The 8696-nt window shown below is 33.7% G+C and overlaps 1 long non-coding RNA gene across 1 annotated transcript; it reads left to right on the top strand.

Moving 5' to 3' along the window:
• The first annotated feature begins 337 nt into the window (after positions 1-337).
• Positions 338-8330, top strand: LOC309619451. Its single transcript, XR_014238975.1, has 2 exons — positions 338-5553; positions 5900-8330. It is a non-coding gene; the product is annotated as an uncharacterized lncRNA (long non-coding RNA).
• The last annotated feature ends 366 nt before the right edge of the window (positions 8331-8696 follow it).

The raw sequence follows: 8696 nt of genomic DNA, 5'->3' as shown, positions 1-8696 counted from the left end.
TCAGTAAATTAGGGTAATAGCTTCAAAGGGTTATTATATATATTAATTGTATTAATATTGTTAAGATGCTATAAAAGTGTTTGGTAAGTCAATAAAAGACATCTCTCAATTTCCAAAACAGGATTTTCCTTTATATATTACAATACTGCTCCTTTACTATCTTCCCAGAGTGGTTTGTTTTTGTTAAATGTATCATCTATTGTATGAGTGTGCTTCATGTTTGGTAATTGCAATCATTGTTGCTTTTGTTGTGGTCATCCATGTACAATGCTTGGTGTCAGTCTATTTATCTCTTGTAAAAATAAAATACAGTGTGTGTGTGTGAAAAAAAAAATGTATCATCTATTAAGTATGTGTAGGAAGCAATCTGGGAAATTATGCATTGTTCAGAGTTGGTAATGTTTTGGTAAAATGGAACTCATTTATGAAACAGTCAATGTAACTGATAAAAGTAATTTAAAAGATTTTAATGTGTAAACCTGACAAACCATCAATTGCAAAGACATCTACCAGAGAAAGCCTTCTTTTAGCAAAAAATATGATGTTACTTCAGAATTTATTTAAGAAGTGTACAAGTGCCTATAAACTTCTCACAAGAATGATTAGTAGATTTTTGCAAGTAATTCTCATTTAAAATACGGTTTTCCCAAAGATTACAAACACTAGTTTCTATTACTCCCCTTAAAATATTTTTCAAAAAGTTATATTATGAATTAATGTTAACCTGACCTTTATGTAATTTGCAAATAGGACTTATGCTTAAAATGATTCCCAGAAGAAACCTAAAAACTATTCTCACCAAAAGACAGAAGTAATATAGGAGTGTTAAATGCAATTTTTTTGTCTAAAAAACCATTATTTTTTATCTACAAAAAGTGATGCCACTAAATTAAATATCTTTCAACTGTTTGTCCAGCAATGTATTTGATTGTTATTATGTGCTAAATAAGTTCCTCACTGTATAATATAATGCAGGAATACAGTATAATTCAAGAATATATCTTTATAACACAAAGAGACTAAAGTATAAAGACTAAAATGTCATGATAACCTAGAAAGACTAAAGCTTAGGTCTTACTTTAATTCTCTAATTCTAGCATAATAAAGGAGAAATTTCTAATCTAATATGGTATTTTTGAATTTACTTCATCCATAGGTCTAAACTTATTAAATGACTAGTATTAGGCAATTCCCTTTTACATGTAATCATAGATTGGCATAGGAAGCAGTACATCCTATAAATATTTAAGTACATGAAATGAGAATGAACTTAATAGTGTTTCAACCAAGTAATAAAAGTATGATATATTGATAAATATAATGTACTAAGCAGATTACAGATATATTTCATTTTACTCAACAAATGCCTAAAAACTTGTATGTAAATCATTTTTTTTCAAACTGAACCATAATTTAAATGAAATTGAAGAATTTGTAGAGACCTCTGCTTTGCCTCTCACTTCTTTCTCTCCCTCTTGAGGTGAGACTGCATGTGACTGCAAAAAAAAAAAAAAAAAACTAAATAGAAAAAAGTCTCAAAATGCTTTAGTCTCTTCTCATATTGTGCAGAAGAGGAAACATTACAATGCAGAGAAAAGATCAAAATTATTTTTAAGTAGAATCTCGACTAAAATACCAAAATATCTTGAAATTAAATATAAAGGAGAGAATATTGTGAATGGGTGAAAAGCTAGATTGTTCTTAGAGTTTCATGAAACACCATCAGATAATAGTCTCATCGAAAGGCATGAAAATTTTCTCCTAGGTTATGTGTTCTTGTGTGTCTTGTGTGTCAATGGAGATTGTTCAGTTATGCAGACACAATGTCTTTAGGTGTCATGAATGCTTCTCAGTGCCAAGAAAGTTTCTTGAAATACGTTTTTTATATGACCGTCTTCAATAAAACCAAGTTGCTTTCCAATGTTGAGTACTCATGTTATACTACTAAACCACCCCAAATATATTGTACAAAGAGAACTGGATACCGTGCCCTGTTTTGCAGATGTGTTAATTAATAAGGAGGCAGTAATTTTTAAAAAGTACTTGAGTAGTCAATAAGAGGCCAGAGATAATATGCATAAATGGAACATCACTTAAACAGTTGTGAATATACAGAAACATTTGTATTTCCTTGCTACCATCTTTAATTAGCATCCCAGGCAAATAGAATGTATGGACGCTTTGATGATAAAGCTTGCTATAGTTTCGCATTGCGGCTCATTTCCCATTTTGAACGTTTTACATTGATTTTGCTCTGCTTCTTAAAGAGAATGCCCTTCTCGATGACCACTTTAACTAACTCTGAATAATATTAAAAAAAAAGTTTATCAAACTTATAACATGGAATTCAGGTTAAATCTAGGAAGAGCTAACATTTTTTTCTCCCATATTCTTGGAACAGCAGACAAATTGCCATGTTCCAGTGACTGTGTCAAGAATTTATAATAAATTATTTATTGAATGCTTTTTTATAAATTATTATACATATGGTCACCCACCTGAGGAATCACTGCTGAAAAATCAAAACCATGTCTGCCCTCTAACAAGAAACTGGGACATCTAATTATTATTAACCCCATAATACAAAATTTAAGAACACTGTACAATTCTTCTAAAAGTACTTCAAAATATAAAAACCCAAATAAAATAAATGGGAAATGGTATTAAGGATTGTTTCCCAATGTAATAGTGAATAAAGTTTCACAAGCTATCATATTGCCAACATGAAAGGCAAATGTTGATTTCGGCACCTAAACATACATCTCTTCATCACCAAGAGGAGAAAAGTGATTATGTTGATACATGGTACCTAGGATAGCGAGGTACAAAAACCATCCCTGGCTTCCCACAGCTTGCGGTCTGACAGAGAGCATCACTGTTGGATGTGAGGAAGGTCTATGATACTATTATTCTCATTAGTTGGCAGGGCTGAATCACAATGTCACCACCACCTTATGTCAACAATCTATGTCAACAGCTCTTGGAGAAGCTGCATCTAACTTTGGTCTCAACGGTCACAGCTGAAATTTTACTTTTTATCATACAGTTGATTCATGCCTGAGCCCTCTCCCGTGCAGTAAGTTCAACAGGATTAGGGGCTGTTTTTTTGCTCACGATTGCATCCTTAGCTTCTCGCACATCACCTGGCCTCTTTGGAAGAGATGAATGAACAGCAGCAGAGAGAGAGAGACAAGAGAGGGAGAAATAGAAAAAACAAACCTGACACAAGGAGGAATTCAGATCTAAGGGTGAAATTTGCTAGAACTTAACAATGGACATTTTTAAAAGCAAAACAAATTTTCATTTATGTCAATTTTATGAGGCTTTTTCAAAAAGGCAAACAATGAATTAAGGCCTTATATTACATAGCTCTCTAATCAAATTTTAAATTTTATAATCTTAATGTAAATGTTAACTTAAATATGTTTTTTGTCAAGTATCTTGTCTTCAAACTTTCAGAAATTTCTCTCAGTTAATGATTGGAATTATTATCTGTTTTCTACAGATTAATTTTTTGAAGTGGAACAGACTTCTTTGTTTGGTCCACCAACCCCCACTTCCAAACTCTGAATATTTTTCTACAATCACATCCCGAACAAATCCAATTTTGTTGAACTTAAAGAGGCAGGAAGGGGAAACGTCTAACATGAACTGGGAGGTGATTAACTGGAGAAGCAGCAGTCTAGCATGGCCTGAGACACACCTCTCCTCCTCCTCCTGGGCTATCCATTAATACTCTACTGGGTTCAGCGAGAATCAGACTTGCTGGTAAAAGGTTAACAGTCTCCCACTGAGGAAAAGCATCTATTCCGCTGTCAGGTCCCTAACAGAAGGCTACAAATTAAGTTACTGTGATCTTCCCTAACATCCTCTTTCTTCCCACCAAGCCACAAAGGGGCAGCTGATGACACTGAAAGAGAATGTGTTCTTTATAGTGAAAACCCATCACCTGAGTACTCTCAGGCAGACTCCAATTACCCTGGCAGCATCCAAAATATTCTACAGGCGCCATTCTGCACATAAGAGACTTTCTGATCTGAGCTTTGTGTGGCAATGTAAATACTTTAAGATATATGAAGACAGGCATTTTAACGTGCTGAATTCTTCTTATAACGGGAGTTTCCTGTGTGTGCAAACTGAAATACATAATCATCAACTGAGGGTTGGGAGGAGTTGGGGAAAAAAATCAAACACACAGTTAATGGACAGAAGCTTCCTTGAGAGAACATTAATTGTGATGACATAAGGACAGCTAACTTATACCAGTTATAAAGGCATAAAATATTCCAGCTTTGTCATATATTCTCATTTCATCACATGTTCAGCATTTCATTATTGTTATCCAATTTTGAGAGTTGAGACCTCTGATTCTTAAAAACAAAGAATTATAGCAGGGCTAGGAGGCAAATTCCGACCTTTTGACTCAAGTTGAGTACAGTTTTTATTATCTGGCCCTCTCCAAAACCTCTCACCCCTTTCCTCTTCTACTGTAAAGTAGTTATGAAATGTGAGAACTCTTTAAGCTGATTCTGTCTTTTGTTTTCACTGCTGAGATGAAGCAATATGTATCAGAAAGGAGAAACTTCTCAGGAAATAAGGCACTGTGGCTAATCAGATCAGATTCCGGTCCCTGCATTGCATCTAGGCTGTTAAGATCTTTCCTGAGTTTTCTTTTTCCTCTATTTTTTACTGTATCTGGAACTGTGAGTAAATTCTTCCTCTGAAACAAGAAGCAACTTTAGCACTGTGCTGAGTAAACAATGTTTGATATAAGACCATCATAAATACATTTAAATTAAATACCGAAACTGCCTTAATCTTTCCATTTTTAATCCCCAGACTATCTTTATGAAAAACACTTCAAGTGCAACAGTGCTCATAAAATGCTTGTTATTACCAATGTTAAAAATCCTTACTCAGTAATGAAAGCTTACATGACTTCTGTCTGCTAAAAAATAGCACAAAGTGAATATTTCTCATTTCTGCAAATGTGAACTGTCGTTTGTTATCACTGGTTTCAACAACGAAAAGGAGAATTACAATGACCTTTTTTCTTTAAAAAAAAAAAAAAAAGGTAATCCTTACAACTTCTATAAAAGGAGGTAACTTTGCTTCCGTTAGTGTTACTGAAACTGTCTTTTTTCATTAAAGGTTTCATAGGATATACTGCTTTATATAACTTTTCAATAACCAAAATTACATTATGTAGCATTTTAAAATTCAATCAGAAACTGAGAGCTGATACTGTTAATGATGACCCTAAAACATCACAAAATTTGTGTACCAAGTAAATCATTTAAAAAAATAAATAAAAGCTAAAATTGATCAGTGCAACAATGTCACCTGGAACGGCAGAATAAAAACTTCCAAAAATCTACTCTACCATAAGAGCAATGAGACCACCACAAACTTTTTCAGAATCAATATTATCACAATTCTGAAAATTAACCAAAATCTTTCAGTAATCTAGCAATAGTTATTCAAGAAAAAAATGGCTGAACAATGAACACTGTGACATTTTAATTTGCCCCATTCCTAAACACCAGCTCAAAGGTAGCCTTGGGCTTCCCTGGTGGCGCAGTGGTTGAGAATCTGCCTGCCAATGCAGGGCACACGGGTTCGAGCCCTGGTCTGGGAAGATCCCACATGCCGCGGAGCAACTAGGCCCGTGAGCCACAACTACTGAGCCTGCGCGACTGGAGCCTGTGCTCTGCAACAAGAGAGGCCGCGATAGTGAGAGGCCCGCGCACCGCGATGAAGAGAGTGGCCCCCGCTTGCCACAACTAGAGAAAGCCCTCGCACAGAAACGAAGACCCAACACAGCCAATAAATAAATAAATAAATAAATAAATAAATAATAAAAAAGTGTTTAAAAAAAAAAAAAAAAAAAAAAAAAAAGGTAGCCTTGACCATCAACAGCCCAGCAATTACAGTACTCATGAAAACCAGCAGCCTTGTAGCCACTGGTGGGGGTGGGGAAGACCTGGATGGGAGCTACCCAAAAGGCTCATCTGCAGAGCATTATGATCATCTGATCATCTGACAGCTCCTAGAAACACACACACACACACAGGGCTTGTCTTTATTTGACCTGACTCGAAGCTTGCTCACTGCAAACAGCTTTCTCCTAGGGGCATTTGATGAAAACAATCAGCGGCAAATGTCTGGAAACTGAACAAAAAGGAGCAATGAACAGAGACTCAGAGATCCTTGGGGAAACAATCAAGTGTAGCAACAGACACATAACGACTATCCCAGAAGTAGAGGAGAGAAAAGTGGGCACAAATAATATTTGAATAAATGATGTCCAAAAATTTTCCGTACTTGAAGAAAATCATTAATCTCCCTATCCAAATAATTCAACAATCTCCAAGTAGGATAAATTCAAGTATATACATATATATGTGTATATATGCATATGTGTGTGTATAAATCTTTCCTAGGAGATTTAAGATACAGCTGCCTAAAGCAGTAATCATTAAGCTGTAGTTATTGATGATCATATAATGTACAAAGATGCAACTTTTATAATAATGACATAGAAAAGTGTATACTAGAAAATATCTAACACAAAAGAAGACAGTAATGGAGGAACAGAGGAACAAAAAAGATATAGCATACAAATAGCTAAATGGAAGATGTAAATGCTACTTTATTGGTAATTACACTAAATGAAAGTGAATTAAACACTAATAAAAATAGAGATTTGTAGAATGTATTTAAAAAATAATTAAACTCTATGCTGTCCACAATAGATACACTTTAGACCAAGGCACAAATAGATTGAAGATAAAAGAATAGAGATACCCCATACAAAGTAATATCAGACAAAATAGACTTTAAAACCAAAACTGTTACTAGAGGCAAAGAAGTACATTTTATATTGATACGAGAAAGAAATAGACAATTCAAGAATAATAGTTGGATACACCAATATTCTTTTACTTTCAGTAAAGAACAACTACACAGAAGATCAACAAGGATACAGAAAGCTTGAACAACACTGTAAATCAAGTAGGCCTAGCTCACAGCTATGGAATATTCAGCCCAACAAAAATAGAATATACATTTTGCCCAAGTGCAGATGGAACATATCCAGGAAAAACTATATCCTAGGCCATAAAGCAAATCTGGATTAATTTACAAGGGTTAAAGTCATACAACATATGCTTTCTAACAGAGTGGAATGAAATTAAAATTTAATAATGAAAGGAAAATTAGGAAATTAACAAATACAGTTGACCTTTGAACAATGTGAGGGTTGGGGTACTGACCTTCCACATAGTCAAAAATGCACATTATCTTATAGTCAGCCCTCTCTATTTGAGATTCCCCTGTAGCCTAGGTTCTACATCTGCAGATTCAATCCACTCTGGATCATGTAATATTGTAGTATTTACTATTGAAAGAAATCCATGTATAATGGACCTGTGCAGTTCAAACTTACATTGTCCACAGGTCAGTTGTACATTGAAATTAACACACTCCTTAATAACTAATATGTCAACAAAGAAATCACAAGGGATATTGGAAAATACTTAGAAATGAAGGAAAATAAAAGCAGGGTACCAAAAATTATGAGATGTAGCTAAAAGTAATACTCAGAAGAAACATAGACATTTACAGCTATAAATTAAAAAGGAAGTCAGGAATCAATAAGTTCATTTTCTACCTTAAAAAATAGAAAACAATAGCAAACTAAACCTAAAGCAAAAAGAAAGAATAATAAAGGTTAGAGAGGAAATAAATGAAATACAGACTAGAAAAACAATGGAGAAAATCAACAAAACTAAAAAATGGTTCTTTGGATGAATCAACAAAATTGAAAAACATTTAGCTAGACACAGCAAGGAAAAAGAAGACAAGTGACTAAAACAGGACTTGAGGAGAGATCACTATTACCAATGTCACAAAAATAAAAAGAATTATCAGGGAATATGATGAGCAACTGCCTGCCAATAAATTTGATTACCTAGATGAAATGGACAAATTCCTAGAAAAGACAAAAATTACTGAAACTGTCTCAAGAAGAAATAGAAAGTCTGAATGACATATCAGATGGCTTTGCTGGTGAATTCTCCCAAATTTTTAAATGAAAAGCAACATCAATTCTCTACAACTATTGCAAAATAATGGTATAATGCTGAAAACTTTCCCCTTAAAACCAAAAACAAAATGAGGATGCCCTCCTATGTCACTTCTATTAAATATCATACTGGAGTTTTAAGGTAGAGTATTAGGGCACAAAAATAGGGGGTAGGGGGAAAGCATCTATATTGAAAAGTTAAAACTCTCTTTTCACAGATGACATAAAAAATCCAAAGGCAATATATCCAAAAAACCTCCCCCCAAAAGAAAAAAATTATTAGAGCTAATATGAGTTTATTAAGGTTGAAGGATACAAGATCAATAAACAAAAATTAATTGTCCTTCTTTATACTAGCAATGAACAATCAAGAGTTTTTGTATAAGAAAATATTCATTTACATCAAAAATAATAAAATACTTAGCAATTAACTTATTAAAATAAGTGCAAGTCTTGTACAAACTTATAAAATATGTTGAAAAAAATTGAAGACCTAAATAAATGGAAAGACATCCCATGTCAATGGATTAGAAACAATTTAATATTGTAAAGGTGGCAATAACACCCCAAATCAATCTACAGATTTGATGTATTCCCTAATAAAATCCCA

The sequence above is a fragment of the Balaenoptera borealis genome (genome assembly GCF_965194805.1).
Source record: "Balaenoptera borealis genome assembly, chromosome: 21".
Classification (NCBI taxonomy): Eukaryota; Metazoa; Chordata; class Mammalia; order Artiodactyla; family Balaenopteridae; genus Balaenoptera; species Balaenoptera borealis.
The sequence above is the reverse complement of the archived record's forward strand: the minus strand, read 5'-3'. Positions and strand labels throughout refer to the sequence as shown.